The sequence below is a fragment of the Halichoerus grypus genome, chromosome 7, assembly GCF_964656455.1.
Source record: "Halichoerus grypus chromosome 7, mHalGry1.hap1.1, whole genome shotgun sequence".
Lineage (NCBI taxonomy): Eukaryota > Metazoa > Chordata > Mammalia > Carnivora > Phocidae > Halichoerus > Halichoerus grypus.
The window spans coordinates 64,686,477-64,705,738 of record NC_135718.1 but is presented as its reverse complement, the minus strand read 5'-3'; positions in this window follow the sequence as shown (position 1 = coordinate 64,705,738).

Sequence of the window (19,262 nt, the reverse complement as noted above, 5' to 3'; positions counted from 1 at the left end):
TTTTTTTTTTTTTTTAAAGATTTTATTTATTTATTTGAGAGAGGATGAGAGGAGAGAGAGAGCACATGAGAGGGGGGAGGGTCAGAGGGAGAAGCAGACTCCCTGCTGAGCAGGGAGCCCGATGCGGGACTCGATCCCGGGACTCCAGGATCATGACCTGAGCCGAAGGCAGTCGCTTAACCAACTGAGCCACCCAGGCGCCCCGGTGCTGTGGGTTTCTGAGAAGACAACAGAACACTGACTTTGGTCTCAATTGGAAAGGAGTTTATGAGGCATTATGACAGGCTTTGCCCTTTATCCCCAAGCACAGAGCCCTTTCAGGTTTTTCTAAACCACAGTTTTTATACAGTCAATGGTAGGAAACTAAAGTGGAACTCACTCCTTTCTTCCTTTTTTTATGGGACATTAAGATGAAAAATAAATGACAGGTCAGTTTTATTAATAGGACTTGTGCTTCAGGTGGGCCTAATAATATTGATCTATTTTTCAAAAGAAAACCCAGCCTCAGGCTTTCTTGGGCATTTTATTGTTGGAGTTTGGGATCTTTGAGAAAAGTAGCTGGATGGGGCCTGGAGTAGGGGTGGGTGGGAGGATTTTGGTGGAAGTGAAGCTGGGGAAGCTACTAAGGAAAGAATGTTGTGTTGGAGCTCCCATTAAAAGTGGTAGCAGTGGGAGGAGAAAGAGGAGCACCCAGTCTCCCCCTTCATTCTTGCCCCATTTTTCATCAGCCATCGTGGAAACGACTGCCGATGAATCACCCACCAAACTCCCCTCTACTGACACTGAGGTGAAGAAGCAAGCAGCAGGTGTAGGGGTATGGGAGCTGCCTCCTATATGAAAGAGGAGAGAAGTGGGGTCCCTAGTAAAAGGTGTAGGTTAGGTCAGATGTGGGCTAGTCAGGGACTGCCTAATCGGGTGTTCTTCTTGGATCCTTAAGCCTTTAGCCACAAGGACCAATGCGGTTGAATATTATATTTGCCACTATTCAGTCTAGGTTTACATGATACTGCCAAGAAATAAGTTGGAAGCATTCAAGAGATACTGAAGACTAAGGAGGCTTAGGCCCTCACGGAAATATTTACAGTTTAAGAAACAAAGAACTAGTTGGCCAGCTGCCTCCCCTCCTCATAGAAGCCTAAACTCCCTGCACTGGTGATCTTCAAATACTGCAGTGCATAAAAATCACCTGAACAGTTGTTTTCAGTTATTTCAGGCGTGTTCATAAATGCTCATTAAAATGTTCTTAAGGTATTTGCTTTAAAATATATATCAGATAATTGCAACATCTGTGTCATCTCCTTGCCGGCATCTGTTGATTTTCTTCTCTCGTTCTGGCTCTTAGCATGATGATCTTGTTATTGTATTCTGGACATTTTGGATGTTGTGTTTTAAGACTCTAGATCTTACTTAATTTTTTTTTGTTGTTGTCGTTTAGCTGGCCTATGCTGAAACTGGGCCAGTGGTGGAAGAAACACACCCTCTTCTTCTTTACCACTGAAACCGGATGGAAGTTCAGACTCTCTCCCTCAGGCCCCACGGACAACGCCATGGCTGGGAGGTAGGGAGATACGCATTACCACCACATAGAAATGGAAGTTCGAGCTTCTTCGGTGGCCTCCACTGAATAGTGGCGTAGAAGGTAGAGGGAGGGATGCCTCATCACCACAGGATGGGGATAGAAATCCAGGCTCCCTACTTGGCTTACCCGAACACTGCCTCAGCATGGAGAGGGGAGAGTACCTCATTACCTCCATTCCAGGGTGGAGGTTGAGGTCCTCCACCTAAATGTCTCGACCTTTTCCTCAAGGTAAAGGTGTGACATGGTTTCTTCCCTGATGTTGTGCTGGAATAGAGCATTTATTGTGAAAAAGTTTGTCTTGCTAGATTGTACCTTGCTAGATTATACCTTTCCTAGTCTTTTTGACAAGAGCGAGCAGGCTTTGATTGAGACTTTGTTTGTTCATGCCCATTGAAATTTCTGGGTTGTAGCCTTCTCCAGCAACCAGACTGGGACATACAGGAAGCAAAAACAAAACCAAGAGAATTCAGTGTCATATCATTTCTGGAATCCTGGAGTCCCTAACTCCAGCATCTTCTCTTCACCATTCAGAGACTTCCTATGTTTGCTTTACATGTGATGTCCAGAGTTTTTAGCTCTAATTAATAGGAAGGCCAGAGAGAAACGCACATACTCCATTTGCCCAGAATTGGAAGTCCTACAGTTTATTTTCTAAAATGCAATTTCCTGCCCAGGTCCCATCTAGGAAATTCTGTTGCCATTACATCAGCATGAAGCTCAGAACACACAGAGGAAGTCAAATCCAGAAAGAGGCAATAGGACACTGTTTAAGCCCCATAAATACAACAAAGCTTAATGATCACAATAACAAACATCTGGGAAGCACAGTCTGTTTTCAAACGATTGTCACATCCCGCGACCTTTAGTCCTTATGCCATTTACAGAACAGTCCAAGGTAATGATTGACTTGTCCAAAGGCATATGAATAATCAACAAAATAGGAGGAACTGGAAACCAGATTTTCTGATTTCTGGCTATTTTTTAGCCTATTTTAATTCTAGAATTCTTCTGTATTTACGGTTAGCTCCAGCACTCCAAATTTTCCTTTAGGTAAGTAGTTCTCAGTCTAGCTACATATTGAAGCTCTCTGAAGAGCTTTTTAAAAATGCTTATTCCTAAATTCTTTCCTCCCCCAAAGATTTCCATCTCTGTTCAAGGTTATGGCCTGGGCATCAGGAATTTATATAATCTCCCTAGGTGATCCTAATATGCAGCCAAGGATGAGAATCACTGTTTTTATGTCTTCTACCTCAATCAATTGTAATCTTTCTCCTTTAAAGAAAAATCCAGTGGATTTTGCTAATAGCAACAAGAAGCAGCTGGAGGTAGAATATCGCTTTCTAGGCCCTCTTTTGGCTAAGCCTTTGTCACTATTGTGTGATGCTAATCTGTCACCGCAAGTCATGTTTCTAAAGCATTCAGAAAGATGAAACGGTTCAGAAGGTAGTGATATTAAAAGAAGATGCCAAGACAAAGGAGTTGCAATGGGTTGGCCCCCAAGTCGGCTACAAAGTGAGCTTGCAGCTGGCAATCAAGGGAGCGGCAGCAGCCAGGGCTACATGGCCCTGGCATCTTCCAATTTTGTTGTTAAATGGGTATTTCCACTGAGATTCCCAAATTAACATTTTCAAGTTACAAAAACAAGACAGCAGCGATCAGGAGCACAATACTGCCCCCAAGAGGAAAGAAACCTAAATGGCACTTGGATGGCTCTGCAGAGCTGAGAGCCTCAGGTTCTGATGGAAGAGAAATACCACACTGAGGACAAAGCTGCTCAGCTGGCAAGAGGCTCGGAAGCAGCAAACGTGTCGAGTTCTTTGTCTGTAATAAGTTTTTATGTGAACGATAATGGTGATTCATGAGGGAATATTTACTTTCAGGTAAACGTCCTCTGAGGTCATCATGCACGTAAATTTCCAACCATCCGTATATATGGGTAAGGTTAATAATCTTTAGGTTATAATCTGAATTTTCTTCTGAGAAACAAAAGCAAATTCTGAGGAAACTCAATAATACGATCTAAATGGAAATAAAGTAAGTTTTACCAAAATACTTAAAAGAGAGTTTAGTAATTTGGTTTCTCAAAAATTTGAAACTCATTTCTGGGTTCAGTGTTTATGAGCAGATGCTGAAGAGCAGAAAATATAAATGCTGTAAAAGGGAGACAGGATCAGGAGCCCCTAAGGCAAATCTTGGAGTCAGCAAGCCTGCCTTGGTGTGCTTCTCCATCTCTTTCGTTTGTCCCCCACGTGTTCATTCACCTGAGGGGATGGAAATGGTGGGAGGCTTGGAAAGTGACTTTAGGAGCTTTTAAAAATCATTGTGAAAGGCTGGCTCTCTTCCTCCAAGGAAGGAGGCTGGTGCCCCACCTAATGGCTGGTGCCCATTTCTTAGGAAATACTCTATGGCCAATAAACTCTCCCAACATTCTTTTAGTCAAAAGCCTCCCAATCTGATTTGTTACCCCAGGGCTCCCTGAATGCACAATATGGAGGTCGGGGAGGGAGGACCTCAGCCATTACAGATTCTACTAATGCAGAGGATGCCGACCAGCATCATTTGCAGAGACAAGAAGGGAGTATTGGGAAAAACAGGTGTGATCAAGAATCTCAATGAGAAGAGGTTGTTGCTATGAGCTCTCTTTCTCACCCAGAAGTCAGGTATTCTCATCAGTCTGGATTTCAAAAGCCACATATGAAAAAAGGGCAAGTCTTCCTTCAAGAAACATGAAACTAAAACAGAAACCGGACATGGAAGTACTGTCTGTTCTCACAGCCTGCCAAGGACTTGCTCCAGACCAAGAGAGTCTGAGTCTCTGGGGACCTACAGCAGCGTCTGCCAGGTGTTCTTGATGATAAGAATCACCTGGGTCCTTGTTAGATATAGAAATTTCCAGCCCCCACCAGGGCCTATCCCAGCCCACTGAATCAGAATCTCCAGAGCCCGGGAGTCTGTATGTTTCACATCGCCCTGCTGGTCTGGAGTGGGAGATGGACATTTCCTGGATAATTATATAAATATCTAGTGCCATGAGAGTGTCAAAGGGAGAAGAAGGAGCCATGTGACACCTGACTTAGGAAGACTTCCCAGAAAAGTGTCCTTTAAACAGCCATCTACAGATGAGTAAAAGTTAATTCGTGGGAGCAGGGGAGGGTAGGATATATATATTTCAGGTATACGGGGGGAGGGGGGATGTGCAAAAGCTCTAGGTAGCTTATAGTCTAATAGTAAAAGAATATGTTCCTCAAATATTGGAAACCAAGGTACTATGTTTTAAATGTCATGGGGCAGGAGGTCATGCAAGATGCTATTACAATTCAGTCAGAATAAGGACTGGGAAAGGGTGAGGGTGTGGGAATTGAAAGACTGAACGAATTTCCATCCAATTTAGGCGTTCTGAGTAGAAGGGAAAGCAAAGCAGAGACAGGGATACAGGTGACTCCAGGACTGTCCATGAGATAAGTCACAGAGGGTGTGGAGGAAAGAGGGCAGACATCGTGAAGAAGTACATTGGGCTTCGAATCTCAGGGAAGGGATTTTTCTCTCCTGAGTGTCGCATCACCTTGATATTCTACTTCTGGCCTACCCCGTGGAATAGTTTTGCCTATTATCAACATTTGTTTTGGTTTTATTTTTTAAAGATTTTATTTATTTATTTGACAGAGACACAGCGAAAGAGGGAACACAAGCAGGGGGAGTGGGAGAGGGAGAAGCAGGCTTCCTGCGGAGCAGGGAGCCCGATGCGGAACTCAATCCCAGGAACCCGGGATCACGACCTGAGCCGAAGGCAGACGCTTAACGACTGAGCCACCCAGGCGCCCCTATTATCAACATTTGTAACTTGAAATTTTCTCGTCTCTTTCAGTCTTTGGTGCTTCCAGTACATTTCATAATCACTTGAAAAGATTCAGCTGTGGCAGATCTCTCACCAACTGCCTCAGTTTCCCAGGAAGTAAGAAACTACAGATGAACAATATAGGTGTATGTGCCCGCATACAGAAGCAATGGTAAAAGTGGCATTTGCTGATTATTTTCCATTGTTTCTTGTATTTAACTCAGCTTAAACTGACCATGATTTTATTTTCAAATTAGTGTTCTCAAAGGAAAATATATTAGATTGAGGCTTTTCATTTGGAAAACCATAATATTCGCATTACCATTTCAGTGTCCATTTGGTTATTAGAAGTGATAATTCACGCTGATGGGCAGCAGCCCTGAATCAAGGCCAACGGTGAGAGAGGAGAGCATTCTTCAGGCTTCTAGGCATCAGCTGCTAACCTTTTCTAACCTCACCACAGCAAGGGGCTAGCTTCTCGTAGCACCTGAGCCCATCACACAGATGCTATCAAAGATATCTGCAGTGGGGTGCTGTGCATGATAGATTTTACAATCTAAATGGGTCTCTTGTTGTAGTTTAGTTCAAATGGAGTGAATGACTTTTGGCTTGAAACCATACTGATTTATTTGTCTGACTTTTATTTCAGGAACAGTTTCCTTCAAGAAAAAGGAGTTTTGTTTAGGCACCTATAGGGAACTTAAAGTATTCAATGGAACCGAAGGTATTCAGTGATTGAAGTAGATCTCAGGTCCAGGGGCTCCCCTGTCCCTGTCCTGGGCCATGTGCCATCCCTCATGGTGTCACTGCTTCTCTCTGTATGAGCCCCATCTCCACTGCCTCTCCTCCAGTATTTGCAGCTCATGAAGCCTCCGCTTCCTCACATCTCAGTCTTGCTCAGACTGAGACCCTGACCACAACCCTCTTCACAGTCCTCTTAAAGTTCAAACCCCTGGTGAAAGGTCCCACTGTCCTGTCTTCTAGGTGCAAATTCTTAAGAAAGAGAACATGATTGGTCAGCTCATCCTATTGTACCAAAGGGGCAAATACCAGGCTGGGGTGACATTCAGATTACTGAATTTAGCCATTAGCTCTGCACTTGTGCTGGACAAGCAGAGTCTGCCAGAGGCTAGCTCCTTAACTGCTAGATTGTGGAAAGTTCTGGGCAGAGCGGGTGTGAGGGGGGGTTCAGTCAGATCAGTTGAAGGGCACAAGGAAGGCTCAGGGAAACCCTGATTTCCAATGGATACAGAAGTATTTCAATATTTTAATAACCAGTATGGCCATACTGGTTTATACTGCTGAAACCTCTGAATCCCTGGGAGTGGAGTAGGACAGAGACATGATATGCACAATATGGCCTCCTTGGAAGGTAGTCTAGGTTTAACAGGCATTCAAGGCTCAGCCCGTGCAATACCTATGTATGTCTTTGAAAGAGGCATGAACCTTGAGGGCAGTGAGGACAAAGTGTTTAGTTCTTACTCATCCCCCCAAAGAACCATTCATGCCCTCCTACATAGAGGGAACTAGTCAACCAACCGATCAATGCCGTCAGCTGACTGGGGAGTGAGGGCTCCCCCGCATCAGTCCTGGCTTTGCACATATCTGCCTACGAGGCTTTGGACACAGGGTCTCAGTGTCTTCACCCTTAAAATGATAAGTTTGTATTGTATAAACTGCACAATCCCTTTCCCACTTCAGAATCTTCCCATGTTCAGAGGGCTTATTTTAAGCTTTGTGATTAGAGGTCCAGGCAGTGCCAACCTCAAGAGGACGAGGAAACCTTATTTGAAGAAATTCAGCACAGCAACGAGAAACATACGTTCTGGGGTCAAATTCTGACTCCGCCATTGTGGTTTGTATAACACACACAAAATCCTCCCTTAATCCTGCTATGAATCTAGCAGGAAGCTAGAACAGCAGAGTGAGAATTCCATTAAGACATTGGGATAGAAGATTGATGATGGGAAATTATTCCATAAGCTGGCCTGTGAAAGGAATTTCCAAGCACTGTGACATACCTGCAGAGAGTAAAGGCCATATGAAATCAGATGTCAGAGATATCAAAGGAGTGTCTGCCCCAAGCAGCTGGTGACCGCTGTCAGTACAAGAAGGGCTTACACAGGGTGCGAGACAAGCAGACGTCTGAGAAGCTTGGTTCCATCTTTAAAAGAATACTCTTAGCCAAGCAAAGCATAAGCATTAAATTTTAATATCATTGTAAGTGCTGGAATGTCCTCATAAAACCTGAAAATCTGCGCTTGCTGGGCCCACAGAGAACAGTCTGCACTTTTCTGGGCTATAAACTTGCTAGGTGGAGTGCCGGTAAGAAGAGCTGGTCTTTCCTTTGGCTGGCCTTCCTCTCCCTTGGCCTCTCTGAGGCTACCTTCAGGAAGGATGCTCCAACAGCACTGGATGCCCACACCTGGCTGGTGCCCTAGCAGCCCGAGCTGCTAAAGATAGACCCATTAAATAACCACTCCCTGGATAACTATAAGCTAGAAAAGGCCTGGGGACCCGGCCTGGGAGAGTCTCTGCCAACTTCCTTCTATTTTGTACCACTTCCCTCCCTGCCTTGCTCAGACTTAAAGGGGCACAGCTCCACAAACACTTTGTCAAGAGGCTCTTGCCTCTCCTGAAAAGCTGTCATTCAGACACCCTTTAGGGCCACAGAGAGGATGGGCTGGGAGTTGGAAAACAACTATATCAATAATACCAGTAATAACCAATAATAACTGGTGAGAAGCCAACCTGTGTCAGGCTGTGTGCTAGGCACCTCATCTCCTCTACTTCATTTAAGTCTCACCGCAACCTTAGGAGGTAATGCTGTGCAGGTGGTCACTCCCTGAAATTTGGTCCGAGGACTAGAAGCATAGGCCTCACCTGGGAGCTTTTCAAAGATGCAGAGTCTTGGGCCCCCCAGATTTGCTAGGCCAGATTCCACATTTTTAAACAAGTTCTTCAGGGGATTTTTGTGCACTTTACAGCTGGAGAAGCACTGATGTAGCTCAGAAACTAACAGCTCAGTCACCTGCCATCCTTAGTACTGGTTTTCTTACCTGAAGAAATGAAGGAGTTACTAATAATCACTCCACTTTCTGAGGTCATCGGCAAGCACACACTGCCCCTAACCCTCACAACAGCCCTGAAAGGCAGATATTCAGGCTCTCGTTTTACAAATCAGGAAACTAAGGCCAGAGCTAGCAAACAGCTTCCCCATTTACAAAGTTAATAAGCATTTGAGCCAGGATGCAGACCTTCCCCGAAAGACTGAAAGCTAATACCTTTTCCTTTCCTCCATGTTGCCTCTTAAACGATCTCAGGGATTATTCCGCTTTTCGTCAACAACTGGTTTGACCCAACTGGTTATTCCGTGGACAAATTAACAAGCTGTGTTCCATGACCTCCCTCCAGGTGGCTCTGAAGAATTCCTTGTTCCTGCTCAGCTTCTCACTGGCCTCAGTGCATCCCATTTGTCCACCCCTGTGAGGCTCCAGGCACTTCAGACCCCAGAGCACAGCCTGCTGATGAACTGTCCCACCATGTGCTCTCTGCAATATGTCCACCACCAGCTCAGCACTGGTTACTGGTCAAGACCCAGCCTCACCTGAAAACTCCCTAGGAAGGGGCTTGCCCTTTCCCATTCCTTTTTTAGATCCCAGGGCACTTGTGTAGTTTCTGAGTCAGATAGATACCAAGCTAGCTCAGTACAATTTATCACTATATCTAACCTATTACTAGTCTGAGGCAAATATGGACACACTGAAGCCTTGGCACATGTGACCTCTCTCAGCCTTTCGTTTTGCAGCAGGGCAGTTTGAGGTCCAGAAAGGGAAGTCCATTTTCTTTCTTCTTGTGGTCAGAAGATCTATGTAATGGTTGCCCTAAGTCCCTTGAAACAAAATTTTAGCCCATCATATTACATCCTGCAACATCATCATTTATTAATTTTTTACATTCAACAACAACTACAACAAAAATCCTGCAATGTGTCCTACATGTCTAAGAAGCCCAAGAGAATTATAAAGGCTTAAAGAGGAGAAGTGGAAGAAGAAACAGACAGAAAGATGAAAAGCAGGAAGGAGAATATACAGAAAGAATCTTGAATTGGTTCTCACCAATTCAGAAGGAGTGGAGTTAATTAAAATTCTTCAATAGTAATAGCAAAAACAGCTACCACTTACTGTGAATGTGCATCAGGTACTTATAAGCATTCTCCAGCCAGGACTTTATTTAATTCTTACAAGTTTCCAGAAAGAGGAAAGTGAGACTTAGTGGGTGAACGACTTATCAAAGTCACAAGTGAGAGGTTGGAGACTCAAACCCTGGCCCAAAGCCTGCACTCTTCACCTAATGCAAGGACAAGGAACTTCCACAGGTGCCCAGAAATGTCAGCTTGAGTATGACCACATGGGGTCCAAGAGCCAGAAAAAGCAGTGAGACTACAAACAGGAGAGACATGATTTGGGATAGCTTGACTGAGAAGGCAACATTCCCTCTTGGATTCTTGTGCTACTATGACACTTTGGAAGCAAACACTGAGCACCACTCAACCCCTGCCCTTCCCCCTAGAAAACCAGAAGTTTCTCTAGTTCCACATTAGCTGGTTTCTCATTATGTAAACAGTCTGAGCCATCTTCATTCAATTTATTGCTACATTAGTCCCAAACCTAGCTAGGGATATACATTAACTTTTAATAACGTGTCCTTGATGACTTGTAGAAATCAGTCCCTGCCAGCTCCCTTCTTAAATTTATCCTTGTGAATCAGGGAGCAGTGAGGAAAAGCAAGTTAAACCCAGTGTCCTTCTGCAGCTGAGGGAAAGAAAGAAATCTGGAATTCTTGGGAGACCTTTAAAAATATATCTAATGTTTAATCATCTGCTAGAAGCATATGGTAGTAAATAGTAACTTGTTAGCAGGTTTCTGGTACTGTCCATGCTTTTTCTCAAAATCTTGGCAATGATACCAACTAGCATCAGGGAAAGGGAGAGACTTACTTAAAAATTCGTTGGGAGTTATTCTTCCTGATCACAGCCCTGCTCCCTGAAGTGGGGAGCAATTTAGGCTTTATTCATTGCTGTAATAGACCTGAAATTAATTCAGAATCTAATCACAAGAAGAGCCTTTGAGAATCAATCCAATTTTTAGTCAACATCATTATCATCACCATCAACAAATGTTTATTGAGCATCTAGGACACTAGATGCTGGGAATACAAAGAAGCCTGAGCCCATCTTCCTGTTCTGAAAGTGCTTCAGTGGAGAGAAAAGTAACATCATATTAGAATTCACTCAAGATAAAAGGTGTTACAGGAAATAGGCTGGGGCAGAAAGAGGAGGCAACATGCGCAGAGCCACAGAGGTCAGAATTCAGAGAGAATGTCCCTCGGGTAAGATTCTGGAGTGGGAGAGTGACTTCCACAGGATGCATCAGTAAGATCTAGTGGGCTTGTGCAGTATGAGACAGGGAGAGTCTGGGGAGATGGTCTCCAGCTAAGTAAGGCAGATGCAGACTCTAGGGGTGGCCTGTGGGAATAGAAAACAAAGGACCACTGTAGACTCCACCAAAAAGAAATAAGAAGCCCACAATTCCCTTCTATGTGCTTTCTAAAATTATCTGCAATCTCCCACTGATCTTTCTACCTGTGACTGTCAAATGACAAAGAAACTAGGTTGAAACCCTTCGTTTTTCTCTCACTGATCCTATACTCTCAAATAAATTTCTTTTGATTTTGCTCTCTTCCCTTGGTGCACTTTTTTTTAAGGTTTTATGTTTTACCCTATTTGAAAAGAGGCTTTGTTTTTAAACAATCCTATTTTAATAAGACATCTTCCTCAAAGCGACTTTGTGAAAGCTATTTATTAAGTTGACAATATCAGCCAAGTGCTTAGTGCTCCTCTAAAGAAAGATGCCAACTAATGTAAAAACAATCACAGGCAACGATGTGCTGCCGGCAGGGGAGTGGGGGGCGGGGGGGGGGTGTTCTTCTTTTAATTAGCATTAGAATAGCTGTGCCTCTGAGGGCTGATAAACTCCTCCAAACAATGGCAAAACAAAAGCCATTCAGGTTGGACATCCCCAAGTTTTGAATGGTCATGTTCTGAAGACATGTGAATTTGTCATTTGAGAGTCAAGCCAAGCTTTTCCATGGTGGAAAAAAAACGGTCCAATGTGATGGCCAGTGGTTCCTGTGCCCCTGCTCTGTAGTGGGCACTGTTCTAAGCCCCTCACATGACTTATTCCATTTCTTCCTCACAGCAAATTCTATAAAGTTGGTGTGATTATTATTTGTTTCTTGGAGGGAGAAACCAGGGTTCAGAATGTATAAAACACTTGCCCAAGATTATACAGCTAAGAAGTAGCAGTGCCAATGATTCTATAGGCTTAGCCAGTGTTTGATCCTACCTTCTCTGTAAGAACTGATGCTAAGCAGGCCAGGACTAGGGTTGAAACTAGTGAGGTACTCTCACCTGGAGCTGCAAAACCTCAGTAGGCCAGCTCCAAGAAGACTATCTAATCTGTAGTAAAGCCAGCCCAACATATTCTTCAGAGTATTGTGCCTGGCCAGCCTGGGCCACCTACTGTATCCACCTTGCCAAACTCATCAGTAGTTCTCATACTTTAGTGTCAGTATCACCTTAGAGGTTTTTGTTAAATTCAAATTCTTAAGGACCCACCCTAAGAAATTAGGATTCACTTTGCCTGGGATGGTCTTTGTTACCCTCTCCTCTGCAACTGGCATTAACCCCTCTTCCTGAAGTGGAGAACCAAGGATTGAACTGGGAATGGGAAGAGGGAAGGTCAGCACAGTTACTCTGGAGAAAGGAGAAGGAAACTGAAAGGACAAGAAATCAAGGACAGCATGCTCTTTGGCTCTATGACAGCAAGTATAACCAGGTTGGCTCTTTCCATAGAGAAGGTACAGGGCTATTTATATAGAGAAATATAGAGGAGTTAAGATGGTGGAGGAGTAGGGGGCCCTGTGTTTGTCTTGTACCTCAAACACAACTAGATAGTTAACAAATCATTCTGAACACCCAAGAAATCAATTGGAGATCTGAGAAAAGAAATGCTGCAAGTATACAAGTAGAAAAGCAACCACTGTTTGGAAGGTAGGAAGCGAGGAGACTTCAATCCAGTGTGATATATCAGAGGACATGGCAGAGGGGAGGGAGCCTGCCTAAGGAGGCTACTGCAAAGTATTATAAGCAGCAGAGTGCAGAATCAGAACTTTTAGAAGTCTGCTACAGTGGGGAATGTGCCTGGCTTAAAGTTGCTCAGGTGGTGAAGTGGGGCAGAATCCCAGGTGTTATAGCATGGCCTGAGGATCCCCAGGGATGCAAGAAGAATGGGTGGCACCTAAGTGTAGCACAATTCCTAGGCACAGGAGCAGGGAAGCCGGCTGAGAACAGTGAATCTAGGTGCCGACTTCCTGCTCTGTGTTGCCATAAACTGCAAACCACTGCACAGTTGTGTGACCACTTTCCTGGGAGGGATCCAGCAAAAAGCAGAAGTGTGGCAAGACCCTCCCCGGATAGAACAGTACAAGTCCACACTGTGGGAATCCCTAAAATTTGGAGTTTTGAAATTCAGTTGCATACCTGAGATAAAAACACTCAGTCACAGGCTGGGTGAACACAGAGTTCTGAAGGAAAACAGGGAGACAAGAGTGATTGACTGCTTTTCCGTCACTGAAGGGTGAGGGGTGTGAAAGCAGGGCACCGCCATATTAATCCCGCCCATCAGTGCTGATAGACTTCAGGGAGCAAAACAACACCACCTAGTGGAGTCTGGAGCCGCTTACACCGAGGCCTGCCTCCCTGCACACTGGAGGGGCATTTTTACTAGGGCAAGTCCTCCTGAGAATTAGGCCCCTCCCCCAGAAGACTAGCACAGACAACTCACTCACGCCAAGTTTACTGATCATAGAGGGCTGCAGAGCTTCAGCTCGTGGGGAAAACAGTATATAGCAGACTTTGTATTTTTATTCTATAGTCTTTTAGTATTATTTTTTAGTTATTTACTTATTTTTTAAATTCTTTCTTATTCTTTTTTAATTTTCATTTTTATATATACTTTGTGTATTTTTTTTCTTTCTTATTTTGGGATCTAGTTTCTTTTAACAAGCAGACCAAAACACACCTAGGATCTAGTTTGTTGTTGTTGTTGTTGGTGGTGGTGGTGGTGGTGTTTTTATTGTTTGTTTGTTTCTTTCTTTCTCTCTTCTTTTCTTTTCTGGACAAAATGACAAGATGGAGAAATTCACATCAAAAGAAAGAACAAGAGGTAGTACTCAGAGCCAGGGATTTAATCAACATGGATATAAGTAAGATGTCTGAACTAGGATTTAAAACAACAATTATAAAGACACTAGCTGGGCTTGAAAAAAGCATAGAAGACACAGAGAATCCCTTACCATAGAGATAAAAGAACTAAAATCTAGTTAGGCCAAAATTAAAAATGCTATTACTGAGATGCAGTCCTAAGGGGAGGCCATAAAAACGAGGATGAACAAAGCAGAAGAGCAAATCAGTGATATAGAAGATAAAATTATGGAAAATAAGGAAGTTGAAAAGAAGAGGGAAAGAAAACTATTAGGTGACAAAGGTAGACTCAAGGAACTCAGCAATTCCATAAAGCGAAATAATATCTGTATTATAGGAGTCCCAGGAGATGAAAAGCAGGGAAAAAGGGGCAGAAGGTTTATTTGAACAAAGTATACCTAAGAACTTCCCTAATCTGGGGAAGAAAACAGTCATTCAAGTCCAGGAGACACAGAGAACTCCCCTGAAAATCAATAAAAATAGGTCAACACCTCAACATATTGTAGTGAAACTTGCAAATTACAAAGATAAAGAGAAAATCCTGAAAGCAGCACAGTACATGATGTCCTTAACCTACAAGGTAGATATATTAGGCTGGCAACAGACCTGTCCACAGAGACCTGGCATGCCAGAGAGGACTGGCATGATATATTCAATGTGCTAAATGGGAAATATATGCAGCCAAGAATACTTTATCCAGCAAGCCTGATCATTCAGAATAGAAGGAGAGATAAAGAGTTTCCAGGACAAACAAAAACTAAAGGAATTTGTAAGCAATAAACCAGTCCTGCAAGAAATATTAAAGGGGACTCTTTGAGTGGAGGGAGCAACCAAAAGTAACAAAGACCAGAAAGGAACAGAGACAATCTACAGGAACAATGAATGGCTAGTTATTCTGAATGTAAATGGAGGGACTACCTGATCTCATCAAAAAGACATAGGGTACAAGAATGGATAAAAAAAAAAAACAAGACCCATCGATACGCTGCTTACAAGAGACTCGTTTTAGACCCAAAGACACCTCCAGATTGAAAGTGGGGCATGGAATACCATTTATCATGTTAATGGACATAAAAAAAAAGCTGGGTTAACAATCCTTATATCAGACAAAATAGATTTTAAATCAAACACTGTAATAAGAGATGAAGAAGATCACTATATCATAATGAAAGGGTCTATCTAACAAGAAGATCTAACAATTGTAAATATTTATGCCCCTAACTTGGGAGCAACCAAATATATAAATGAATTAATAAGAAAAATTAAAGAAATACATTGATAATAATACAATAATAGTAGGGAACTTTAACACCCTACTCACAGCAATGGACAGATCATCTAAGAAAAGTAACAAAGAAACAAGGACTTTGAGTGACACACTGGACCAGATGGACTTCACAGACATATTCAAAGCATTTCATCCTAAAGCAGTATAATACACATTCTTTTTGAGTGCACATATAACATTCTCCAGAATACATCACATACTGGGTCACAATTAGGTCTCTACCAGTATAAAAAGATTGAGATCATAATGTGCATATTTTCAGACCACTGTGCTATGAAACTTGAAGTTAACCAAAAGAAGAAATTTGGAAGGACACAAATATATGGAGGTTAAAGAACATCCTACTAAAGAATGAATGGGTCAACCAGGAAATTAAAGAATTTAAAATATACATGGAAGTAAATGAAAATGAAAACATGACAATTCAAAACCTTCAGGATGCAGCAAAGGTGGTCCTAAGAGGGAAGTATATAGCAATACAGGACTTCCTCAAGAAGTGAGAAAAGTCTCAAATACACCTTACTGACTTACTTACTTACTAATCTTACTTACACCTAAAGGAGCTGGAGAAAGAATAGCAAATAAAGCCTAAATCCAGCAGGAGAAGAGAAACAACTAAAATTAGAGCAAAAATTAAATGATAAAGAAATTTAAAAAAACAGTAGAACAGATCAACAAAATTAGGAGCTGGTTCTTTGAAGAATTAAGATTAAACGAGAAGAGGAAGATAGTGAAGGAGTAGGGGACCCTAGTTTCATCTGGTCCCTGAAATTATGCTAGATAGCTATCAAGTCTTTCTGAACACCTGCAAACTCAACTGGAGATCTAAGAAAAGAATTTCTGCAATGCTACAAATAGAAAAGCTACTGCTTTTTGCAAGGTAGGAGGTGTGGAGAAGTGAATCTCAGGTGATATTTTGGAAGATGAACTGCAGGGGGAGGGAGCCTCCATAACCTGGCTACCAGAAAGTGATATAGCAGCAGAGTGCAAAATTAGAACTTTAGAAGTCTGCTCCTGTGAGGGACATCCCTGCTTGAAAGGTGCTCAGGTGGCAAAGCGGGGTGGAATCCTAGGTGGGACAGTGTGGTCTCAGGATCCCCAGGGTCACAGAAAGAACAGGGGTGCCTGAGTGTGGCAGAGTTCCCAAGTATCAGAGCAGGGAAGCTGGAGGTAATCAGTGAGCCCAGGAGTGGGCTTTCAGCTCTATGTTCCCATAAACAGCAAACCATGGCACAGTTGGGTGACTGCTCTCCAAGCAGAGACCCAGCAAGAGGCAGACTGGTGGCGGGACACCCCTCCCTTCCCCAGAAGGAGCCACATGGGTGCCCGCTGGAGGAGACTCAAAGCGGGGTCTGTACCTGAGATTAAAACACTCGGTCACAGGCTGGATGAACACAGAGGGCTGACAGAAACCAGGGAGGCAAGAGTGATTGACTGCTTTTCTGTGAGGGCTCACTGAAGAGCGGGGGGCCTGAATTTTCAGCTCCAGGGCTGGAGATTGGGGCTGAGCCATTTTCATCCTCTAAAGCGGTACAGAAAGCCTCAGGGAACAAAAGCCACATAGAGCAATATGAAGTCACTTACACTGAGCTCAGCCTCCTGGCAAGGGCAGTGCAAAGACACCTGAGAATCAGTGCAACAGGCCCCTCCCCCAGAAAACCAGCAAGAACATCTGGCTACTGATCACACAGAACCACAAAACTCCAGTGCTGAGGGAAAATAGTATATGGAATTCAGGGTTTTTTCTCATGATTCCTTAGTCTTTCAGTTTAAATTTTTTTCTTTTTTCTTTTTTACCTTTTGAACTAGTTTCTTATTTTATCAACTTTTTTTAAGTCTTTTTTAATTTTGATTTTTACATTTATATTTTATATATAAATTATTCATTTTTTGCTTCCTTTCATTGTATTCAATTATATTTGAATATATAATTGAAATATATATTTTGTATATATATATTTGTGTATATATATATATTATATATATATATAAGTTTTTCTTTCGTTACAATTTTGGGATCTAGTTTCTTCTAACAAACAGACCAAAATACACACAGGAATTAGTGTACTATTCTGTTTTGTCCACCTGTTTGATTATATTCTCTCTTTTTGTCCATTTTTTTCATTTTTCATTTCTGATCTCTTCTGATATGTTTAGTGTATATTTTGTTGGGGTCATGGTTGATATTTTTGTATTTTTGTTCTCTCACTCATCTATTCTCTGGACAAAATGACAAGATGGAAAAATTCACCCCAGAAAAAAGAACAAGAGGCAGTACTTACTGCCAGAGACTTAATTAATATGAATATAAGTAAGATGTCAGAGCTAGAATCCAGAATAATGAGTGTACAGATACTAGCTGGGCTTGAAAAAAGCATAAAAGACACTAGAGAATCCCTTTCTGGAGAAATAAAAAAAACTAAAATCTAATCAGGCTGAAATCAAAAGGGTATTACTGAGATGCAATAAAAAGTGGAGGTTCCAACTGCTAGGATAAATGAGGCAGAAGAGAGAAGCAGTGATATTGAATATAAAATGATGGAGAATAAAGAAAATGATAAAAAGAGAGATAAACAATTACTGGATCATGAAGGGAGGATTTGAGAAATCAGTGATACCATAAAGCAAAACAATATTAGAATAATTGGGAGCCCAGAACAAGAGGAAAGAGAGAGGAGAGCAGAAGATATATTTGAGCAAATTAGAGCTGAGAACTTCCCTAATGTGGGGAAGGAAACAGGCATTCAAGTCCAGGAGACACAGAGAACCTGACGCCCTCAAAATCAATAAAAATAGGTAGGCACGTTGACATATAATAGTGAAGCTTGTAAATTCAGAGACAAAGAGAAAATCCTGAAAGCAGCTCAGTACAAGAGGTCCTTAACCTACAGAGGTAGAAACATAAGGCTGGCAGCAAACCTATCCATAGAGGCCTGGCAGACCAGAAAGGACTGGCATGAGATATTCAGGGTGCTAAATGAGAAATATCTGCAGCCAAGAATACTTTATCCAGCAAAGCTGTCATTCAGAATAGGAAAGATAAAGAGCTTCTGGGACAAGCAGAAACTAAAAAAATTTGTGACCACTAAACCAGCCCTGCAAGAAATATTAAAGGGGATTCTTTAAGCAAAGAGACAGCCCAAAAGTAACATAGACCAGAAAGGAAGAGAGACAATACACAAAAACAGTGACTATACAGTTAATACAATGACACTAAATTCATATCTTTCAATAGTTACTCTTAATGTAAATGGGCTAAATGCTCCAATCAAAAGACACAAGGTATCAGATTGGATAAAAAAGGAAGATCCATCAATATGATATCTACAAGAGACTCATTTTAGACCCAAAGACACCTCCAGATTGAAAGGGAGGGGGTGGAGAACCATTTATCGTGCTAATGGACATCAAAAGAAAGCTGGGGTAGCAATCCTTATATCAGACAAAATAGATTTTAAATCAAAGACCGTAATAAGAGATGAAGAAGATTACTATATCATAATTAAAGTGTCTATCCATCAAGAAGATCTAACAATTGAAAATATTTATGCCCCTAACATGGGAGCAGCCAATTATATAAACCAATTAATAATAAAACTAAAGAAATACATTGATAATAATACAATAATAGTAGGGGACTTTAACACCCCACTCACAGCAGTGGACAGATCATCTAAACAAATGATCAACAAGGAAACAAGGGCTTTGAATGACGCACTGAACCAGATGGACTTCACAGATATATTCAGGGAATTTCATCCTAAAGCAGAATAATACACATTCTTTTTGAGTGCACATGGAACATTCTCCAGAATACATCACATACTGGGTCACAAATCAGGTCTCAACTGATACCAAAAGATTGGAATTATTCCCTGCATATTTTCAGACCACAATGCTTTAAAACGTGAACTCAATCACAAGAGGAAATTTGGAAGGAAAACAAATGCATGGAGTTTAAAGACCATCCTATTAAAGAACAAATGGGTCAACCAGGAAATTAAGGAATTTTTAAAAATTCATGGAAACAAATGAAAATGAAAACAGAACTGTTCAAAACGTTTGGGATGCAGCTAAAATAGTCCTAGGAATAAAGTACATAGCAATACAGGCCTTCCTCAAGAAGCAAGAAAAGTCTCAAATGCACAACATAACCTTACACCTAAAGAAACTGGAGAAAGAATAGCAAATAAAGCCTAAACCCAGCAGGAGAAGAGAATTAATAAATATTAGA